Source organism: Grus americana, chromosome 7, assembly GCF_028858705.1.
Source record: "Grus americana isolate bGruAme1 chromosome 7, bGruAme1.mat, whole genome shotgun sequence".
NCBI lineage: Eukaryota > Metazoa > Chordata > Aves > Gruiformes > Gruidae > Grus > Grus americana.
In genome coordinates, this window is record NC_072858.1 from 28,582,714 (window position 1) to 28,606,246 (window position 23,533).

Genomic DNA, 23,533 nt, shown 5'->3' on the forward strand with positions numbered 1-23,533 from the left:
CATATGGCTTTGTTTGCCAATGCATTTCTGATGTTTACATGAGTAAATCAAAGTTGTTGTTTGCTAGAGAAAGCAGTACAACCTTGCACACCAAAAACGCGTTTATGAAAAACAAAAAACGCAACTCCGCACCAGCCCAGTAGTTGATTAGTCAGTATTCTGTTATACCAACAGTAAAGTGGAATACTAATTCTGTACTTGTGATTCTCCATAAAATGTGCAACTTGTTCCTTCTTGTTATTGTTTCAGATGAATTGTATTAGTTCACACCATCTTAAACTACTCTCTGTAACTTGCAGAGATTATAAAGCCTCTATTTTATTTCATTTTTTCTTTAGTATGCTAAAATACTTAAAGTTGCCCTTATTTTTCTCTTCCTGGTACATTATTGTTAAGGCCTGATCTTCATAAAAACTCACTGGTACTCAAACCCTAGGATGTCTGGAAATAAAATAGGTAGGGTATACTACATCTAAACACTTATTTAAAAACAAAACAAACTCCAAAAAACCCAAACAGAATGGGCTGTATCCCAAGTCATTTCACTGTCAGGAAGAATTAGCCATACTGGTATTGCTAATGGATGATCTATCACACTACTTTGCTTTTATGTTTGGTAAATCCATTTTCTTTAATGTTTTTGACAGAATTAGGAGAAATGTAATTTACGTAACTTCTTCAGTTTGAGTGGTATGTTTTCATTAACCAAAATGAGTCACATGCATTTGCTTGAAAATGATTTTCAGTGATTTCCGTTTAAGCTGGACAGATAAACTTATTCCTATTCATGCTGTGATGCCCCAGAATATCGTGCGTACTGAACGCACTCTGGTGCTTGGAATTCCCGAACTGCTTTCTTGTGTTTTTTTGTTGTTGTTTGTGTGTGTTGGGTGTTTTTTTTGTCTTCATTGTTTCCCTTTCCGTTGGGCCGTCATTTGATTTTACTTTTAGTTGTATAACTTTATATGAATTTCATTCTGAAAGTCACGGGTGGGAAAGGGAGTTGTCTCTGTGTGTTCTCCCTACTCAAGATAGATATCTAAACCCTGCTCTTTATGTAGCAGACCTAAGTAGTTGGAAATCCGTTTGAAAGACTTTTTATTATTAAATGTGACCATAAATTGTTAACTCTTGGATCTGTCTGTAGCTTGGAGGAATATTATAGGAGTTAATTTATTTGAGTAGGATAAACTGCCAAGTAGACTTTTTTAATACCACTTGCTTATACTTATAATTGCAAATATTAATTTAGTTTACGCTCTCAACTTTGACTGGTGAGGCTTGATACTTGATTCCCCTTAATTTTTACTAAAACAACGGGGAAGAAAAGTTGTATACATTTAAGATCACACTTTAGAGTAATTGTATTCATAGTTATTTCAAGAAGTCTAGCGTATTAGCGATGTCATATGGGTGTCTGTTGCTGGAGAAGCACTGTTTCACATTGTTTAGATGTGTGACACTAATTCCTATTTATGTAATAAAAGCCGAGTTGACAACAGGGGTAAGATGAGTCGTTCTGTCTTGGAGGTATTAGCAAAATTCCTGCGTGCACAGAGTTTGAGCTTAGGAACAGAGCTATCTTATGTGCGATGCTGCGGTCCCCTGGCAGGCGGGGGGAGCGCAGTGAAGCTTTAGCGCGCTCCATCCTAGGGGGAAGCCAGAGATTCTTCAGTGGTAACTAGGTCGTGCTCTTGCTGGGTGTTATGAAGGAATCTCGCTCACCTGGGCAAGACCTCATCATAGAGGATTCCCACCCAAAGTTAACATGCAGCGATACTATTGCGCTCACCTCCTGTTGGTGCATCTTGGGTTTATCTAACGGTGGCGTTTTCGAAAGCTTAAAAGTGCAGTAGTTCTTGAAACACGTGCTCACAACTAACCCAAAGGTTTTCTCTAACTTGGAACGAGATTGCATTTTACCAAGTGAGCTGGATTAATCAATCTGGTGAGCGTGCTGTTAGTTGAAAGGATTAGATCTGGTTCTTTTGTATTGGCAGGCTTCAAAAAGCACACTGGGCAGTTTGCTCTGAAGCAGAAAGGCTGCAGCCTTGCTGCTTTTGCACCATAAGCAATGTGTGTGTCTCCTGCAGGCACTGGTATTAACGTGCAGCAGCCTAGAAATAGAGAAAATAAAAGGAATGTTTCTTTGCAAATTAAGACTTCTGTCTCTTTCATCAATATCAATTAAAAGAAACGCAGATTTTTATTATGGAGTGTGCACATGTATTTTTCAAAAGTTTTGCATCTTGTCAGTTATAGAGCTTCAGGGTGTTTGCTTGCACGCCATGCTGCGCGGCTGTTTGGCACTGGAGTTCTGATTAATTTCTGAAAGCTCAGTGATGTAACCGAAGGACCTTGTGGAGTTAAGTGTGGAAAAGAGTGCCTCTGGGAAAGACTTGGTAGGATTGTCTTGTCTGGAAAGTAAAGTGAATAGTTTTGAAGAGATAATCTATTTTCGGTGAATAGAATAAAGTTTGTAAGCATTACACTATGTGTATTTTGTAAAATTGGAAGGGAAACCTGCTCCTACATGGAAATAATAGAGATGCTATTTCAACAAACGTGCTCTTGAATACAGATTATTGAAACTTTTTTCTATTGTATTGACTGTGATATGAAACTACTGATGAATGTATTAGTTTGGATATTCATTTAAGCATTGAATGGGATTGATTTTTACAGTGCATTTTCATGCTGCTAGAGTTACTGTTAATGTTTTATTTTGACTGGTTACAACAAGTAATTTACAAGTCCTGGCTCAACTCATGCATCCAGATCAAGGACAGACTTTAGAAACCAACTGTGCAAATATTGACATTCTTCTCCCCAAAGTTTAGATATTTTGTGTAATATTGGTATTTCACGATAGGAAACTGATGTTTTCCATAGGAAGAGAACACCTGTGTGATTCTTCCAAAAAAGGATTGCTTGTGCACTAACATCTTTAGATCAAAACAGTGCTAATCAGATCAAATGGTGGAGCACAGACCGTTGACTTGAGTCAGGGACCAGGCTAAAGCTAGACATAAATTTGTATGTCTGTCATTTTGGCAGTGATGTGGTCAGACAATATGTGATTTTGATTTTACTTTGTTTAGATTTATAACCCTGACTATAGGGCAAGGGCAAAAGGAAGCTGCGGAGAAGAGTGAGAGGCACTTCATTAGATCTTAGGTGTCCTATTTGGAGAGAGTCTAAGAATGATAAATTTCAAACCTTGCTGCTCTTTTTGGTAGGAAAAAAAGTATTAATTATGACAGTTTGGTTCTTTCCTACTTTGTTATTTTTCTCTGCCCAGAGGCTCAGCATCTTACCCGCTGGTTCTTCCCCGGGCTGGTGGTGCCAGAGCTTCCCCTCCCTCCAGTCACCTGCTTCCGCCTGCATGGACCATGAAACTGCTGCTTCACTCGTGCAGGACTGATGGCAGGGTTCGTCCCAGCTCCTGCTAATTTCCAGGAAAGGTGCCTGGGCCCTCTGTGGCCCTCCAGGCTTAATGTCTTTTCTCGCTTTATTCCGATTCCTAGGTCCTTCACCTTCTAGGTCCTTCACAAATGAACTTTTGCGCTGAAGTTCATAACCTGCAGCATTTTCCATTTCACAAAAAGTAATGTACCATGTTGGGGTGCTTTAACTCATGCTAATGGGATCCGTATTTGTGTTATATTAAATTCCCTTTACTTCCTATTGCTGTTTTTGCTGTACTTTCTGTCCCTCAGATAACTGTATTTGCCTATCTGCCTGTCTTCTCACGGTGTGCGTCAGGGTAATACGCAGTATTGGCGTGATTACTTCTGCCAGTCAGTTTGTTGGAGTCTTGGTCTTTGGCTTCATTCATGGGTTTTGTTACTGTCATAAAGGAAATTAATATGAAGATTACAAAAAGCCAGCATTCTAATGCTAAGATACTCATTCATTAGGCTTTGATTAAGAGACAAGATTTCTTGTAGTATTAAGATAAGCAGTCAGTTTGTATGACAGCATTGGTTCAGCACCTGAATACAAGATGCGTGTTCAGTAGCATGCCCACGTTCAGTTTTTCATCTGTATGTTATAGCATAATTTTTTAACTTTTCTCTTTTTTTTTTTTTTTTTCCTGAAACGACAGACACCACCGGTGAGAAAAGACGTATTTTGTTAATCTCCCTTTTTCCCCCTCTCCCCCACTTTGGCCCCTGGCCGGAGGGAAAGGATTTGTTCTCTTGCTGCTGTACTTGCATTCTTGGCACCGCTGCTCTGGCTGGTAACGAGGCGAGTACTAATTCTAGTCTTTTTGGGATTTGAACTGAGGTAACTGCTTTGAGGGAAACCAAATAGTAGCTCACTCCTCGGTACCTCATTTGGCAACTGTACTGTTTTATGCATACTGCGTATTTAAAGGAGAGATACTAACAGTAACCAAGAATTCATAGTTCCCGCTCCTCCTGGGCTGCACTCTCCTCCATGATGCAAACTATCAAACACAAATATGCCATGGGTTGGCAAAAATCCATACTATAAGAGCTCAGTGTTTTGCAGAGAGCCTTTTTTTTGTAAAGGTCACTTAGAGTCTGTCTGCGGTGAGGAGAGGGTTTGCTTTAGTCATACGTTGGCATCCTTCAGCTTTCCGGCAGAGCTGAGAGTGGTGCCAGCTGGTGATTGACTGGAATTGTCTCTTGGTTTTGAAATGTAACAAATTGCTCAACACTGCTTATTGGGTGCCTGCGTTTGTATTGGTAGCGTTGCAAAACTTACTCGAACGCAGATGCTGATTCTCTACACGAACAAGGTGTGTGTTAAGAGTGTGCTCTTTCAGGAGTGAGGCACGTTCAAACTTTGTACTTTCATTTGGTTTGGCAGAAGCAGAGTTTAAAAATTCACCAAATTATTCAAAAGAACCTTTGGAATTGTTTATTCTCCAGATGATTTTTTTTTTTCTAAACACACTTAGATTTTGGAAAGCAAACAACTGAAGCATTGCAAGGGTAAATAAAGCAATTACTGTAGGAGAGGGATAGATTTGAGGTTTGCATATTAGTTTGGTTAGATCAGGATTCAAGTTCGGTTAACAGCTGTGCTACACATTTGTTCATTGTCTTTCACTCTCTCTTAGTTTTCTGTAAAATAGCACCATCAATAACATTCTCCTCTGCTGTCATATGCGTTGTTGATTGCATATCCCATAACCCCATACTGGGGCATACTGGAGCTGGCACAAAGTGGGGAAAATACACTGAAAACTTTGCAGAATCTCTAGAGTGATGATGCATCAAGAAAAAGCAGCATCAGAGAAGTTGTATGTAGCTGTAGAATAAAATCTGTTTAGAAGCTTTATTCTTACAACGGGATCTTGTCCTTCATCAGAGAGATGCATTGGCCACTTCCACGATGTTTTGACGAAGTCATCGTGAGCCTTTTGACAATTTTCATGTAGATATGTTGCTAGTTAATAACATTATTAAGAAAATTGTTGTTAGTAAAATAGTAAGTCAGCTGAGGTGTGAATAGCCAGATGGATTTTGTTCCTTTTGGAGCTCAGTTGTTTTTAAAAGGACCAGAAAGGTATCTAAAGCCATCTTCTTCTTCAGATGTTTTGTCTTTTTTCCCCCCACATAAAGAGAACCCAAAACTGTTTTCTGAAAGATTACTTCATAAAAACAGCTGAAGAGTTTCAGATTTCTGGATCTTGAAATGGGACCATAAACATACCAGGCCCATTTTTACCTAAAAGATGCTCTGTAAATCTGCCAAAATGAAGATGATCATCAGCGCTTTAGAGCTTAAGGGAAAATTGCAGTGATCGCAGTCAAAAAAGGGTATTGGAAACTTTCCTGGGATAAGAGTGCCAAAAATGTTGTTTGACTGAATTACTTTAGAAATTTGCCTAACTAAATCAGGTGATTGTAAAAAGAAAATGGATATATTACTCCTAATGGTTGTCTAATGGCTTTTCAGTGTATGCATTTAGAAAACTAATTAAACATTATATTTAACTGATATAACAAAGCTGCTTGTGTTGCTGTAATGGGTATTTTTTTTAGTGTCCATTATGGCTTTCTTCTAAGTGAGACAAATTTTGCTTTCAGATAATAAAATTAAATCTACGTTTTTTTCCTAATTCAGAGACACCAAGTTTTCTGATATGGACGCTTCCATTATCTGTTCTTTTCACGTGCAAAATGGCAAAACTCATATTGACATCAGTAGACCAGAATTTCATATATCTCTGAAGCCCCTTAAAGTCTAGTTTTTCCGCTGAATTAGAGCAGGCATCCAGTAGTCCTGTCACTGCCATTCCAAAGCTGACTCAGAGACGAGACTTCCATCTCCCAGTGGCTTAAAGACACAGAGAAGTTTCTCTGATTTTGTGAAGAGTAGATGCATAATTTTGGATAGTTCTTTACCACGCCATTCCTACATCAGCAGCTGAGACTTTCAGACTGGTCCTATACAAGGATGTTGCAGAGCAACTGTCTTAAGAGGATACTTCTAGACTGATTGGCTTCTGGATTTTTTCACCTTTGTTGATAAGGTGGTCTTCTGTGTCCTATTATCTAAAGTATTTCTGTGCAAAGAGAAGATGTAAGAAATATGAACGGTTTACAAAGCGTTGGTGAGAATGGATTTGATTCTCTAGGTTATCTTTTCCACCCGCTGCCACTGTGTTCCTCAAAAATTACCTATCAAGTTGAAAGCAGCTCTTTGTGTTGCTGCTGCGTGTTTGGGAGGAAGATGCTGACCACCACCGTTCCTGCTGTTTTCCACAGAAGGATGGGAGGGGAGAAGGAATTCAGATTAATACAAATAAAGTGGAACATAAAGTCAAAGAAAAGCTATGGCTTACTGAAATTTAGCCCGTAACAGTTATCTATGACTTTAAACAGCTGATTTTTTTTTTATATTAAATGAATTATGCCCATTTGGATGGGAATACTCGGTATAGAATGATTAATACATACATTTATGACACTCAGTCATCTCAAAGTAGAAGAAGGTTTGAAGTGCGTATGTACTCTAGGGCTACAGTCAGGTTTCCTTTCGCAAAGAACAAAAACAGACACTGGCAAATTACGTGAAAATATTTCTAAATTATATTGCCAATGCTTTGTGGTCTGCAAGACAGTAAGACAAAAGAGTGCTGTTTGTGAAATCTAAATAACAGGGATGGGAAAGGAGAGGATACAAAATCTTTCATCAGGAAAAGGCTTAAAGTTTTGATTTTACTAGGAAAAGGACGGTAAGTTTATTTTCCAGGAAAAAACATTAATTAAACATTCAAATTGGGAGTAGGGGAATGAGACTGGATTTGGGTAGAGGGCATTGGCTGTTTTGATACCGTCACGTGAAACTGCGCTGTGATCATTGGGAAGTTCTGACAGGACCTTCGGAGAAAGTATCCAAGGCTCATGATTAACAGCAACAAAGTGCTGCTTTAGCATCTCCAGTGTGAAGAACTTTAACAGAGCCATCTCACGTCTCTGAAGTACTTAGGCATATGCTTAGGTTTATCCTGTATCAGCGGAGCATTTTAGACTGGGATTGCTCAATCAAAGCCCTGTAAAGAATTGCACAGGACATCCCAAAGTTAAAACTGTGGCAGTACATTCAGGTGCCAGATTTCTCTTTGCTACCCTTTGCTGTAAAGTTCCCCTTTCCTGGTGTGTTCTTAGACTAACAGTTGTCGTGACTCCGAAATGCAGGTTTTCCTGTTGTGCGAATAACACGTTGCGAGTGTGTGTGACATCTCAAAGTTCTTCTGCTGCCTGCAGGATACAGAGACCCGACTAGTTTGGAAGCAGCACGTTTTATTACTCAGGAGCGTAGGAGAGGTTAGCTTGCACTGAGCTCCATGTTGCCTTAGTTTACAGTGTCTAGGCTAGTATGTTTAGAGCTAATTTGGATATCTTTGTCCTACCTTGTCACCTGAGGGTTAGATACAGTGCTCCTGACCACTTTCTCAATGTGACTAAAGTATACGTTTGAGATACTTTCCACTGACAGCGCGAAGAAAGTTTTCTCTATGTGTGTTTGGACATATTTATTTATTTACTTAATGGGATAGTTTTACTGAGTAGCCTTCTTAATAGTCTAACTAACTTCCCTGAGTTAGACCAGGTAAGGTCTGCCCTTTAAACCCTTCTGTAGGCCTCCTGTTTCCTTGAACTGAAGACATTTGGCAACGGTTTCTGGTGCCCCGCTACCTTGGCTCACTTGTACTGCTTCTGAACTGGGAGTTATGTACTAGGTACCCCATTTGTATTGCGATAGTCACAGTGTCTTTGGAAAGAAATAGAGAAACAAATATAAAGAAATTATGATTGCCTGTTCCTGCTTTTGAGCAGTTCAGGGCAGAGGTTCTCTAGTTGAGCCTGTGGGTGTCATTGAAATAAAAGGACTGAAGGAGATGATTTCTGTGCAATGGCTCATCCCAATTATGAAACCAAAAAAAGCGATGGGAATGTTTAAATTTTGGGTTTGAACATATAAGCTTTAAAGTAATGAGGGGGGAACAATATGGCTGTAATATAAATTTTATTGCACTTTTCAATTCAGCATTGCTGACATGCTCTGAATGAGAAAGCATTTTAAACAATTTTATTGCTTTGATAAACTTTTGCCTTTGTGAAGATCAGAAGAGTTGTCCTAAATTGCTTTGCCAAGGATTTTTTTGATAGAGAGCTTATAACAATATGCTTTCCAGATTCTTTTGTATTTAAAAAAAAAGAGAAAGAGAGAAAATAATGCAAACATTTAAAACTTACTTTCTGTAAATTCAACAGTAAGCAGGATTATCTTAAAAGACTGTGATAGATCAGCCATAAAACCTCTGTAAAAAAGGGAAACATTTTTTTAAATTACCTCTTCCTTATAATATTGACACATTTAAGTGAGCCTATTATTGTTGGGGAAAAGGTCTGTCTTTAACTCTTCCTTTTCTTTGATTTTAGTCTAATAAAATTTGAAATGAAAATTGGACCAAAAGTTTCAGGGCAGTAAATGCCTAAAGAAAGTAAGAATAGAAAGGCCGAGGTTTTACTTCTTGCTATTTTGCACCTGCCCCCCCCCCCCCCTTTTTTTTTTTTGGCTGCCACAGACTCTGTTTTTTGTTTATATGTTTATAATTTTTCCAACAACTAGCATCATGCAGTTAGGTGGGAATTTGTCACATCAAAAAATTCTGTCCTTTGTCTCTGCACAGGAATTGTTGGCATCATGGCATAGACATCCTAAGCACCTGACAATTACAAAGCAAATTAGGAGAAACTATACAAGTGTCTAGCCTTTCAGAATTTGTTTGTCCACAACACAACTTCTAGGAGACAGTAACGGAAAGGCCACGTTATTTAAATATTTAGGTTGCTAATGTCAATCTCAGTTTAGCTTGAATATAGTATTACATGTGTCAGAGTAATAAGGAGACTGGTAACAAGGATTTTATAAAAATCCTTCTGTTGCTAAAAAGTCCCTCTGACAAAAGATTTTTTTTTTTTCTTCCTTTGTTAATCCTTGGTAGTGGTGATAATGTAAGACTTACCACAAGGAGTCCATCTGGCCCAGTGGCCTGTTTCCTGCCAATGACTGGCAGTATCCAGATTTGACCTTCATAGTTCTTGGAATGCAAAGGATATTAACAAGAAGTTTAGGAAATGCTCGTTTTTAAAAAAAAAAAAAAATCAAAACGATTGGCAATATTTATTCACAAAGACAAGACAACAGAGAAACCACAGAGTTCCAATTGTTCAGTTTATGCACAACTATTATACAGGAATCAGTTGTCTGCAGTCACCGTGGGATTTCTGTCTCTGGGAGTATCTTACGAACAGGTGGGACAGCAATGTATTGACATTGCTTGTGTATAATCAGTCCTACCTTGGGTGAATTAAATGACCTCTGTTGGAAACTTTTGACTACTTCTTCCTATTGTTTTTGTCCTTAGGGTCTAAGAAATAGGACAAATGCAGCCTTTGTACATCTGCTGAAGTTAATGCCTGGTGTTTGATCAATCAGGGCACTTTAAGAGATCATGATAACTTGAGTCTGTGGTCAATGCAATTTGAGAGTTGATATCAAAAGACTTACATTGTTAATCATCAACAGCTGAATAGACAGGAGCTAGATGCTTTTGATGTCAAGATGAGTTTCTGGAGTTTCTGGTTTCCAGAACATCCCCAGGGATATATTCGATACGTGGTGATCTTTGTCATTTTAAAAATCAAGTTCTAATACTAGCTTAGCATTCTCAAATCCTAGGCAATGAGTTGGGGACCTCACGCTGGCACTGATCGCTTCCAATTAGAGCCTTGAGAAAATATCTATATACATATGGCCTAACCTTGTCACACAGAAGAATAGAGGGAGTGCTCTTTTCTTCAGACAGAAAGGGAAATGCTTTGGAGTGACAATATTTGTGAAGGTAGACACAGGATTTGAGGATCCATTTTCTTAAGAGTTAAACTGGATTTATGGTTTGGTAGGCAGTTCTTATTAAATGAGAATTTAATGATAGCAGAAAGACCATGAAAAAAATCAGTGCTGGGGTTATAACTCTACTGTCAATATTTTCCACCCTTAGTCCTAAATTGCAGTTGCCAGGACCGTTTATTTGTCTTTGACGTCTGCTGCTGAGAACTCTTCTCTAGTTTTCCCTTTTATCAATGCAATACTTTGCTAGGTTTTAATCTTTGAATAACTTTAGCTGGTATTTTTTCATTCTTGGTTAGTGTCTTTCACTGCAATAATGCATTCATTGTAAGTCCACAGCATTTTCAAATTAAGTGTTCATGTTTAAATGTGCTTAATTTAAAATGGGGTTTGAGGCGTGAGCTACTAAACTGCTGTTGGTTGGCGGTACTGGTCGCATGGAAGGAACTGATAAGGTGTTTTACAAAATAAAACTAGGGGCGAATATGGTGCAATCCTGTAATGTTATCCTGTTTCTCCTTCTGAAAAGATTTTCTTTTACCCTGTATGTGCCAGCATGGCATAACAATAGGTTGTATCCCATTCTGAATGCAAGGTAGAGGCAGAAAATCACTATGAAGAAGAAAGAAACTATTATTCCTCATTTCCAAGGACTGAATTCAATCCTAGTTAGTCTTGATTTAAAGCAGAATCGTTACCCTGTCACCTTTTCTGGCATTTGGACAGAAACCTACAAATGTGCGGAACTGCCGTTGAAAATGAAATTGCACTGGGCTACGTGATTACCTTTCCAAACATCCTGATAAAGAGTGCAGACACTGTCACAGCATCTGTTATTTTTTAGACATGTGATTTTTGTCTGGGAGGCATGTTGGATTTTTTTTTCACATCTAGCTTTTGAATAGCTTGTGAGTACCATCAGTCTCACAATAGAATGAAAACCTTGAGCCTTAACTCTTTTTTCATTAATTAAAAAGATAGGAAGGAGCATTGTTACAGAGTTGACTTGGAGAAACTGCAGAACACTTTGTCTTTCCCTTCTCACAACAGACATCTCCTTTTAACGACTTTAATTATGACTGCCATTAGATATCAGTGGATAATAGATGCAGATACACCCATGTATCATGGAGTATACTGCCTAAGCTGTTAACACTACTGAAGCTGTTTGTGCCAAGACCTGCCTGTACCTTTTTATCATTAGAAGCCCTTACATAGTTCGGGTTGACCAAAGCTCCCAAATGTAGCCCTGCTTAGAAAGAATGAGCTTAAAGAAAAGTTGTCAATGAGCAAATAAATTGAAAATGAAAAAACCGTAACAAATTACTACAAGTACTACTCTCCAGCTTCTGCACCCATCTTACTTGCTTGGGGAAATTCCAGCAAAGTTGGTGTTAAAATGAATGTTTCTTTTCTATTGGTAATGTCAGATCAACATTTCCCTTAACCAGGGAGAACAGACCACTGTCAATGCAGAAAGTACTGTGAAAAGCAGAATGGGCAAGATTTTCATGTAATGGTTCACCAGTGCATTTAATGGGGTCAGTCTTTTCTAGTATCACTTAATGAAGATTGTTGTGGGGTTTTTTCCCCCTAGATTTCAGGTAGGCTGTAGACTGTAAAAATAATTAAGACAAGAATGAAATTGCTACTACTATTAATAGTGTGGGTTTTTTTCTTTTGAAGATGCTGTCCTTGTTTCTGGAGAGCACATTGAGACTAGTTTCCATTCCTTCTGCCGTGGTAACTTTTCCCAACGTCAATTAATGAAAGCCAAATTTGGTAGCAACTTCCAGAGTTTGCAAATTACTTTGGAATGAAAGCTGTAAAAGGGAGGGATTGCTCCATTTACCTCAATGAGACATTAACACTCAAGTCTTAAAAAGTCCTTTAAATTTGGTCATTGGCAACTCTCTCATTGCTGATCATTTCAGTAGAGCTGTCGAGCTAAACAAGTTACCCGTTTGGATAGTTGTGGGAAACAAATGGCCAGCGATGGGCATCACGATCGCTGCCAGAGTTACCTGAATATTTAACAGGGTCTTCAGGCCCTTGGCAAAGACCATGTAGTAATCCTACCAGTGGAGTAAGACACAGAAATTTTGCAGTGACTCTGTTTTAAATATATATGGTTGTTTTGCAATAACAAGATGTTATATGGTAATATATGAAGTGGGAGGTTGCAGACTAACATAAAACGAGTATAGTCGAAATTAAATACGCCACACGGACTGTTTTGCTGATTTTATCTCACTAAATAATGTTACTGTTATTTTGAAAATGCTGGAGGAGTATCAGGTGCATTTAAGGTGCTTTGCATTTGTAGGAGTCTGGATTTCTCATTATAAAATTAACAGTCAACTTATCAGGTACTTAGATAAATATGTGCAAGTTTATTTGGGTTTACTGTCTGTGGAACTAAATTATGGCTTAGTTTAATACGTGATCCAGAGGCGCTGGTGGTCTTTCTCTCAACATCAGTGTTTCTGTATTGTGCCTCCGGCAACTGAATATCCAGGGGAAAATTTTGATCGCTGATTCTTGAACTTGGGCTTTGTGCTACTGAGCGTCTGTCAACCATAGTGAGGATTCGAGAAGCCATATTAAACAACTATTTCTGTACTGCTTGCAATTGAAACCTTGATGATAAACATGCATATTGTCATAACAGAGAGGATGAGGATTGAGGGACATACAGCGACACAAAATGCTGGGAACCCCTGTTGTTGGTGACGATGTTCCATAACAAAATCTCTGTTAAACCATTTTGAATACACAGCTGCCCCTCTTTTTTTGGGACGGGCTTGGTTTTGTGTGGGAAAAACTTAAGTGTACATATTTAATGATGTAAGAATAACAAGCCAATCACAGAAAAAAGCAAAGCAAGCAAAAACTTCTGACTGTCAAATGACTTGAGGGCATTTGTTTGCTGCTATTCTTAAGGCACACAAAAAGGACTGTAAAGTAACTTTCTGAAACAATGGGCATTTTCATCACAGGAAGCTCTAAAATATGTTTAAAAATAAATTTAGAATCAAGCCTTCTGAATACTAAAGGTTTGTCTGATCTGTCTGCAGCTGTCAGGTTACTTGGTTTGTTTGAATAAGAAATCCATAAAGTAAGGATTAATCCGCTTGAGCTGTAAGGTAAGGATTTCCTCTTTGTACACTTAGGCCTGTCAGATCTGGTCCAGGACAGTTCTGGGCACTCATGTCATACTTCATACGTTATATTTTGGCAATGGTTGTTGAGTGAGAAAGTGAGAAACTACTGTTTCTCGTCATACCATCGCATCTCCCAACAGTTGTGGTATTAAGCCCTGCTTCCCTCACACTCGCTATGCAGAATGGATGAGAGTGCTTTAGTATGACTTCTGTTTTTATAGTTAACTGAGCTTTGAAATTATCTCCTAAATCATCCTTGCCAATAGCATTAACTACCCCTTTGCTGGTAGTCAGAGATTATTCTACAGTAAGTTAAAGGGTAACTCATCTTCTTTTGTGATGACAGGAAACATGGAGGGATGTAAAAGATAATGGCTAATTCAAAGCAGATCACTCCACTCTGCTTCTGGAAATCCATCAACTCTGTTCAAACACAGATCTGAAATTTTGCAACAAACTTTGAAAGCTCTTTCCCTTTCACTGCTTCAGTAAATTGTTATCTGGGGGAGGATGATGCAGATGCCCTTGAATTACGATGCCTTTCATTATGAAGGGGTGAATTGCATATTAGCCTGGCATTCAGAAGCCTGAAGGATTCAACCACTGTGCTTTTTCTGCTTAAAAAAAGGTGTGAGGGAGATGCTAAATAGGTAAGCCATGTGGCATTAAGGAAAGGTCTTTATCCTTCCCTTCCCCTTTTGCAGAAACAAACCCCTGAAAATACATCATTTAAAAATGTACTCATGCAGAGATGAGTCATCCCAGCTGTACGGCTGGACCAGGTAGTGAGGTGACGGGGCAGGTGGAGCAGTGGAACAGCAGGTGAATTGATCCTTGAGTAAACACCTGTGTTTGCTTTTTTTAAATTTTCTTTTAAAGACAGCTGCAGCAAAGGAACAAGAAAATCTAATGCAATAACAAGCCATAGAAGGGTATTTCAGAGAGGTAGTATTTTTAGAAACAAGCTGTATCTAGCTCTCTTTGTATGGCAGTTCCATCCATACTCTCTTGTTCATAACCTGGGGTTGCTTCTGATATGCAAAAGCCAATTGTTTGAAGGCCAGATTGTTGCTGTTGTCATTAGCTGCTTCAGAGAAATGATGTTATTTACTGCAAAGGTGAGACTGGGATCAAGAAAACATTCCTGCTAAGTTTGGACTCGGTCCAGATCAGGAGCATTACCCTTTGATTTACTGTTCTTCTGGAGCAAGGTGTCTTGCAAGACCTCGAGCGAAGCACATGAAAATTCAGAATTGGACTGCTTGCTCCTGGGGAAACTTTTCACTTAGCAGTGAAAAGACTGCTCTTGGACTGGAGCAACCTACTCTGAACACTCCTAAAAATCTTAGAAAATGCTGTGTCCAAGACAAATGTCAGGAGAGCTACCTGTTCTGACAGGCTCTGTTTGAAGACGGGGGCAAAGACCAGATTCTTCTATTACAGCCACTCTTAATCTTTGAGTATAGAAGCAATTTACTTAGGCAGCTTTCAGGTATGATGGTCACGAACGGTATAAAAAATTATGAAGTAGATTGGTTTTGCTAGGCTATGATTATAATTACTCACAACTCTTGATATGTATCATGTACTGTGAACCATTTTTAATTTCCTGAGAACAATGCAACTTAAGATATCTTTCTTCATCAGGCTATTTGATTTATTAGAAAACTGCTAGATCCATGCATTGAAAACTCTGTTAATGATTGTTGTGTATCATTCCTACTGTGAAAAAGTGAAAAACATGGTAGCTTGTGTGTGTTAAAGTGTACATTTTAACATGCTCTACATAGCTCTCTGTTGGCTCTGTCAAAGATAAATAAAGCAAATATTCTATGCTATCCCTCCACCGTCATTGTAAAGCAGAGTAGGAGTTGCCTTTATAAAGGTGGTCTTTCTCGCTATGCTACCACATCTGAAAGAGATTTATTGAAAACAGAGAAAAAAAACCACTAATGAAATAAACAGATTTACAGTGAAAACCATTATCACAATATAGCTGCACTGTTTAACAAACGCCTTATGGAAAATAATACAATATGTCAGCAAGGCTGCTTTTATTTTCCAGTATTTCTTTACAAGCTAATTGACGGTGTGCTTGATAAAATTAATCTTGTTATGATAGATGTATTTCCATTACAAGTAAATTTTACTAAATGAATTCATTTGTTTCACTTATTCCTTACAAGTCAATATGTTACTTGAGAATCAAGCAGTTCTTTGATGACAGTATGTTAAATGATTAAGTAATCAAGAAATGAAGTAGTAGGAAATAAGGTAGCCATCCACCAAAAAGAGTTTAAGTTTTGTCCAAACATTATGACAAGCTCTGCTGCCTTCAGAGGGCTTGGATCAATCCTTATGACTCCCTTAAAAAACAAATTAAAAAGTTAAAATAAATAAAAAAAAAAATCCCTGAATGTTTGCATCCCCAAACTTATAATCTGTTTCAGGATAGATCAGGCAAGGATATTTTGCACAAAGTTGGCTGTTGTCTGAAAAGTTTATAGCTGTTTCGTAAAACAAGTAATCAGTACATTTTTGTTGCAGGGTTGTAATTGTTTTTTCCCAGATAGTACACTTGCATGCTTCTTGACTTGTAGTGTGGTTCAGGCGCGTTTTATTGGCAGCTTTCATGATTTATGGCTTGCTGAGTGACATTTTATTTCCTATTCAAGGTAGTAACAGCTCAGATTCTTCAATTAATCACTTTTATAAGTAAAACTGATGCACTGGAAATTTATAGAGCAATTTTCAGGTCCGGGTCTTTGAGATATTCAAATTACCAAGAAAACCACGTGGACAAATACAACCTGGTACATACAGATACGTATGAGTCAGAGAAGATTAAAGAAGGGAGGCTGTAGCTGTAATGTCTAGACTAGCATTTGTGACTTCTAATGCACTGCTAGTATGGGGCTGTTTTTTCAAACAGAGGTGTTCAAAGGGAGCTTAAGGTCTATTATGAATTTTCCCCTTGTGCTAGAAGTGAAATAACTTTGGGTAGGATCAGGCTTTGTGGATTTCAGCTGCAAAATTCTCATTAAGTTCAATTTCACCTTTTGTGTTGGTTTTGAGACCCCGTCAGAATTTCATTTGGCACAGAGAGAGCAGTGAGTTCATTGAGGAAATACGGAGGTTTAGAAACCAGGATTGCTTTTATAGTCCCGTTGTATGTAACCTGGCAGGACAAGTGTCTGTGCCCAAAGATGCTGAAGTTCATACCCCTGTGTTCGTGATTAGATTTAATTTCTTAATAAAAACATTAAGTGTGGTTTAGGGAAAACATTGCAGTGTCGGATGATTAGTGGTGGAATGAAAAGACATGCTCTTACTGGAAATCAAGTGCTTTCCTCTGATTTTAAGGCATACAATGATGAATATGATGCTGCTAATGTGCATTTTTCACTCTTAGTCTTGGAAACAGAGGAACACTTAAGAGCCACGTGAATATAAATGCCTTAGAAAGAAAACTAGTGTAGGTATCTGAAGGGAGGTTTGTTCGTACTTTGGAAAATAACATAAACTTGAATGAACAGGTTATTGTCAGAACTTTGCGTATCAGGATTCTTTATGCAGAAAAGAATAACCTACCTGATCTCATGGGATTCTGGCTGCTGAAGGGCCATCACACTGGCTCATCAAGAACTGCTTGACAGGCTGCAGTGGACCAAATGTAAGATGAGGAGTTAGGAAAAATGGTTTCCTTGTCATTTCAGTTCTTGGCCAAATCTCTTCCATTTCATCCTTTATTTCCTCCTCCAATTTATGGCGATAGAGATCCAATATTGTAAAAGGTCTTTGTGGTCTGTGAATGGAAAAGCACTCTTAGTGCTAGTAACTAAATATTACAATTTTCTTGTTTGCTATTTTCAAGCATTGCTCTAAATTTTTAACTGCTTCGGTATACAGCTTAGAGGAAAAACTTGTCTGTCTTTGTTTCTCTTATAGAGATATTTCTTACTGATTTCATCATGTGAGACACTGAAACATCGTGGGAATGGTGGAAAAAGATAAATGCTGTTAATTCACTCTTTCATTGGTTTAAGTAGGATTCTCTCTTGGGTATTTCTTCCATTTGGAAGAATCAGGCAGTGCTTGTGTCTGTTGTAGTATGGTGTTTGTTTAAAGGCAGAATTCCAAATACGTTTGTTGGCTTTTCTCCTGAAACATGACTGTAACAGGGATGTGGATACCTTAGAGAGCTAAATATCCTGCAGTCTGGTTTGCTACTGATGTGCATACATAATTTCCACTGACAGTAATGGGAGTTACATGTGTATGGAAAGCAAAACAGATCCTTAGAAAATGTTGGTCAAGTAATAAAAGGTAGTCCAAAGAGAGTGTGGAAGTAGGGAGTGGGAGGGTGACTTTTTATTTAACATGCCTTCCCTTTAACTTATCCTCACTCCACTAATGTTAGCTTAATATTATTTTTATGGATTCACTCCTGATTTATTATGGCATGAGAGGTAAGAGGAGATCCACGTGGAATAGGTAAGCAGAAGATGACTTGAAAATATACTTACTCTAAAGAGAATGAGAGAGAAAAGCGAAGAGGCTGGAAACGGTTTTCCCTTTGCTACTCCCAGAAGAATGAGTTGTTTTCCCGTGTAGTGGCTGTACGGTGGAAGAGTCTGCCATAGCGGCGTGCCGCTAACCCTCTTTTGCGCAGTAGCAGGTAGCGCTGAGCCTGTGCTGCCCAGGCTCCATGTGCGGCTGCCCTCCCCGCGGTGCTGGCAGGAGTGCGCAGAGCCCCCACGCCACGGAGCTCCTGACACCGGCGTGCGGCACGCTGACTGCGGGGAGAGAGCTTGAGCGTCCGTAGCGGTCGCAGCGCCTGAGGACTGGGCTTTGTGCCTTGCTCCGGAGCAGAGCACTGCTCTGCCTGTGTAAGTTGCAAACGAAGACTTAAAGCTTCTCTTCAGCAAAACAAAGCAGCAGTCCCCCACCCCAGTAGCATCCAGCGTCCAAAAGGTAAAGCTGTCTATCCCAGCGTATTTATTGGGAACTTGACTGTCCTTGGCACAGTGGATGCTATTCTGAACTCTGAAAACAAGAAACATAACTGCAATGAGTGCTGTCAGGATTTTGAGTGTTTTCCTCGAGCTTCAAATGAGAAGGGAGAAGCAAATTCCTGGATAGTTAGACCTGGCAATCTGTAGTCTGTACCCTAATTCAATTCTGTGCAACCCGTGTGTTTTCATTGTTAATCAATGGACATTTGTCCTCAGAAGAGACTAACCCTGGGGAGTGTAAGAAAGGATAAAACTGTTGAGAAACATAAATGTTACACAAAAGGCATAAAAATCAAATTGTCCTTTTTCAAAATAGCTGAACGTCATGGCATCTTAATAAAGGGAGTGTTAGAATATGTTCTCCTAATAAACCTCAGTAAAACCTCTAAAAATAACTACACAGATATATTCTAAGTTGATTAGCAGTAATTGAACTGACTTAATGTAGTTGGATGATGTCATGTATAATGTTCCTTTAAAGTAATTTCTGTAGACAAGCCATTTGAAGTCCTCTTGCAGCCAGCATAAACATCTTCGTGTTGCTAAACGGAGCGCTCAGACTAAAGCACTCAGCAGGAGAGCTCTGACATCTGACTGTTTTATCTTGTTTCTTTGAGCTACCGTGGCTCGCCTGTCCGAAGCAGCTTTGCAATGGCAAATATCTCAGCCTTGTTTTAGGGAAAATGTGGAAACTATATAATCGTGTAACAAATTAGACCTGTTAGTTGTAGAAAAATAATAGAGTAATAAATGCTAAAGATGGAAAGGGCCTCTAAAGGCGTCTGGTTTCAAAGTTTCCCTGCAGCGTGCATTTCCAGTGTTCTGTCCAGCTAGGTTCAACTTGTCCCGAGGAATGGGGGCTGTTCCACGGTCTTGTTCATCTCACTAGAAGGAAGCTTGGAAAATGATTTTCCTAGGTTTTGGTCTTGGTTTATCTGCTCCTGTATTTTTACAACCTTTAAAAGCTTGTAGTTGGTTAATGCAGGTGGTTATCTTCTTACAAAATTTGTGTAGATCAGATTGTTGTGGTTTTGTAGGGTTGTTTCAAGGTTGGTTGTTTGGATTTGTTTTCTGGGGGCTGTGATGGTCATAATTGATTTAACTGTCCAGAGTGTGGTACGGGGTGTAAATGTGGTTTCTGTAGGAAGACATTGCCATGTCCTTGCTCTGAGATTTTTCTATTTAGTGACCTAGATTGCTTTAATTTAGAAGCGCCTCTGAGTGTTCCTTCATCAGCTCTCTGTTATTCACAGTTTCCCTCTTTGTGCCATGGGGTACTGGGGTATTGGTCATTCTTGGGCGGTTTTTGATTGGGGTACCAGTATATCAATTACTGAATATTTATGTTGCTGATACAGCGGAGAAATTCAACCGTGTGAGATTTGCAGCTGCTGTGCTGCTCTTTACCACATCTAAAGGTCGGGAGAAATACTTTGTGAGAAAATGTCATAATTTTGCTGATTTATTTTTGAAACCACAGGAATTTTAATTATTTTAATTTTAGTTTATTGATTGGCTGGTCAGTGATTCAGCAAAGCGCTGATGTGCAAATCCTGTCAGAAATTTGCACTAACCTCCTGAAAATGTCAAAGTGCCAAAGGCACCGTTAGTTACAGTGCTGCCCTTAATCAAGAGGCCTGGCAAGGCCGGGACTGTAGTTCTGTTCCTGTGTTATTAAATATCAACAGCTAATAGCGTGCTTAGTTAGTACTAGTTGATTCTTTAAATGATAGATTATGGGGCGGGGGGGGAGAACACATCCTGTGGATGAGGGGAAGAGTCATTAACTTCCTCTTGAATAATGACATTTTAGGAGCAGGCTTCAGCATGCCCACATTTTGCCCCTTTCCCTGTTGGCCTTTGAGGAGATTTCCTCTTCCTCTCGTAGGTCGTTTTGCCAACTGTCCTGCATTGCCTGCCCAGAGCACTTAGTGGTTCAGTTTGCCCAGAGAGCTTGCGACATGGTTTTCTGGCTCCCGCTGGAGCAAGGACCTAGCTGGCTGAACCCGTATCGTTTTTAAAACCTCTGCTCTCTGTGCGCTGCAGTGATGTGGCAGTTGTCACCTTCTGCAGAATCTGATGTGAGTCTTACAGGTTTGAGAGTTGCTGGTGAAAGCTATCATCTTGCTAGGAGTGGAATGCCAGCAGGACAAGGACTGACAGATTTTGGAGTCTTTCTGTCTCTTAAAGACAAGCCTTAGTCATTCAAATCAGGATTGAACCTATAGTGTTTTCAGAAGGACTTGACAATGCCATTTTTATGTGCAACAGTGCACTCTATTCATCAAGGAAGTGACCGCAGAAATGTGTACCCAGCTGTCTCCCTATCAGTAGCATCTATGCATAGCAGCTGCTGATGTTTGCAATGATCATTTCCTATCAGACTCTTCTTATTTTGGTGGATAAGCGTAAAAAAAAAAAAAAAAATAGTTAAAATCTTGGAACTCAAGGACACCTAAGAGCCAAAGTCAGAACTATTTCAGTAACACCACCGTTGCCTTGCCCTAATCCATGAAATTTAAGCCAGCGTTGGATGATGTTCCCTGCACAAAAGGGAGCTGTGCAGTATGCCCTGTAGTCCTTGTCCTTGAGTATCCCGTGCTGCAGCCCTGGTCTCGGGTCACGTAGAGCAGAGGAGCCCCTGGGGCCCCTCAGCACCCTGCAGACCCCAGGTTACTCCTGTGTGCTGCATGGGAGCAGGGTGCTCACATCTCCTCTGGCTGCTCAGGAGATGCCTGTGGTGCTCACTGCAGAGCATGCCTTGGCCATTAGCAGATATCATCTGAGCAAAGTCCTGCTCTAATGCTTTGAATTTTTGTTATTTTTAAATCTTTGTATCTGCTTTCATAGACCTTTTTTTGAAATAATTTTTTTAAAATCCTTTTTGTACAATTTTACAAGAATCACAGCAAGAGAAGAGATGATATCGCCGTCAGGGCTTTAATCTATTATTTATTAGACCTCAGTTAAATGAGGTGCCTGTGACAAAGCAGGGTGTGTGGTTTTGGTTAAGTCCCCAGGGTTTGCTGGTATGCAGTCTATTAGGACTGTCAATGCAAAGCACTCTTAGAGAGGAACTTTGTATTTGGATCATAACCCCCCTTACTACTTTCAGCTCCTCTTTGGGAAGGAAATTATATCCTTAAAGGCACAGATTGTAGATGGATTAGGTCTGTACTGAAGACACATCTGTGTTAGAGATTTTACCCGATGGACATAGTTTTGCCAGCAAAACCCATTTAGATATGGTCCTTAGCCATTCTGTGCTCCAGTTCTCCAGGTGAAAATGGGAATAATATCCTTCACAACTCAAGGAGGAAGTGGGAAAACATTAAAATATGGCGAGACCACTTAGTACTACAGTGATGGGGGGCGTTTCTGTAACAAGGAGATATTATTTCACGTTTGTTTTTAAGGGCTTGGGAATGCTAATCCACACAGAAACCACACCGCGTAATTTGTGCTCATTATTCTATTAAAACCTCCTGCAAGGCAGAAACTTTTTGCATCTTAGAATAGCTGTTGTAGAGCTGCACGTTCAAATTGTCCTCTGCTTTTCTGATTGGGCAAGTAAATATTTATCAACCTAGTGTTGGAAATGCTTTTTCTTGTCCTAAGTCAGATGTTGTGAAAAGAGCATAAAGTCTGTGAAAAGGGATGAAAGAAATATGCTGGGGATTTAAAAACTTTGTTTACACTATAAACCAAATATGAATGCATAAGCAAACATGACTACTTTTTTTTCTTACTGTTCATATGTTATTAAACCATAAGAGTACTCATCCAGTCAGCATGACAAGTATTTGATCGTTTTATGCCTTTGAGGTTTGGACAGGAGGATATGTGGACTGGGAGACCTTGGACAGTGAGATTCTTTGTGGATATTTTGGTCCTCAAAGTGGCAGTAACCCCATCAGACACTTGTAAGAGACCTCATTTTTTCAGAAACCTTAAAGCCATCTATCAATGAATGTTATTTCTTTGGGAACAGAAGTAACATACCGAATACTTACGGGGAATTCTTGGCACGGATACAACATTTAAGCTCAGATTTGCCTTTTTTCCAACCGCCTGACAGCGTACACAACCAAAGGAAACTGAAATGATCTATCCAACAGCACGGGATGGTCCAGCAGGCCGCTGTAAGTCGGTGTTTTTTCAACCAGTTGTTAGAGCTCCCGGTCCAGGCTTTGGTTCCCAAGCTATTGAAGCTTTCTCTGTTAGATCAGTGACTTGGAACAGTGATGAGCGCGGCGGGCTTCTCATTTGCATGGCTTCCTGACAGGAGGTAGACTTCCTTTATTTCTAAGTGCCGATAAAATCAGGTTCCAATTGCTAGGCTCCCAGCCTACATCTGTGTCAGCCCTGTGTTAGTACACCACCTTCATTTTCTAAGGTGTTTGGGTTGATACTGGGATGTCTCCAGTGCACCTCACATATCTTCTTGACAAAAATCCTAATAAACTATTCATTTACTTTGACCCTCTTTTTGTCCCATTAGTGATATCTAACCAGTAGCAACAAATTATTTTAATACTGAAGTTTCACTGTTGGTTGGTTTTGTTGTTTTGTTTTGGTGTTTCTTTCCCCCAGTTCTGTGAACAGCTGTAGGAGTTGTCCTTACATGGAAAACAGGAAAATTTGTAGTCATTACAAATTTAGTTCAGAGGTCAAAACCTAAAAAAGGGGAAGAGTTCAGCAGTCTGCTTCCCATGTTGTTAAGAATGTATAGGAAAATACAGACAGAAAAATTGGGGAACGGTTATAGCGAAGTATATACGGATTAGACGCAGAGACACTTTTTAGGAATACTAATTGATGATTTGTATTTGTGGCCACCTAACTGTACAATATCTTATGTATGATTCCCTACTAGAACTGCGACCTTTTCAATCACCTGAAAGTTTTAAGTAAAGAACAAATTCATTTCGTAGAATAGCATGCAGAATATGG

General features: G+C 39.3%; 1 protein-coding gene across 4 annotated transcripts in view; it reads left to right on the top strand.

The window, feature by feature from the left end:
- RET (ret proto-oncogene) overlaps positions 1–23,533 on the top strand; it is a 136,273-nt gene that overhangs the window by 49,586 nt on the left and 63,154 nt on the right. The gene's annotated exons all lie outside the window — the stretch shown is intronic.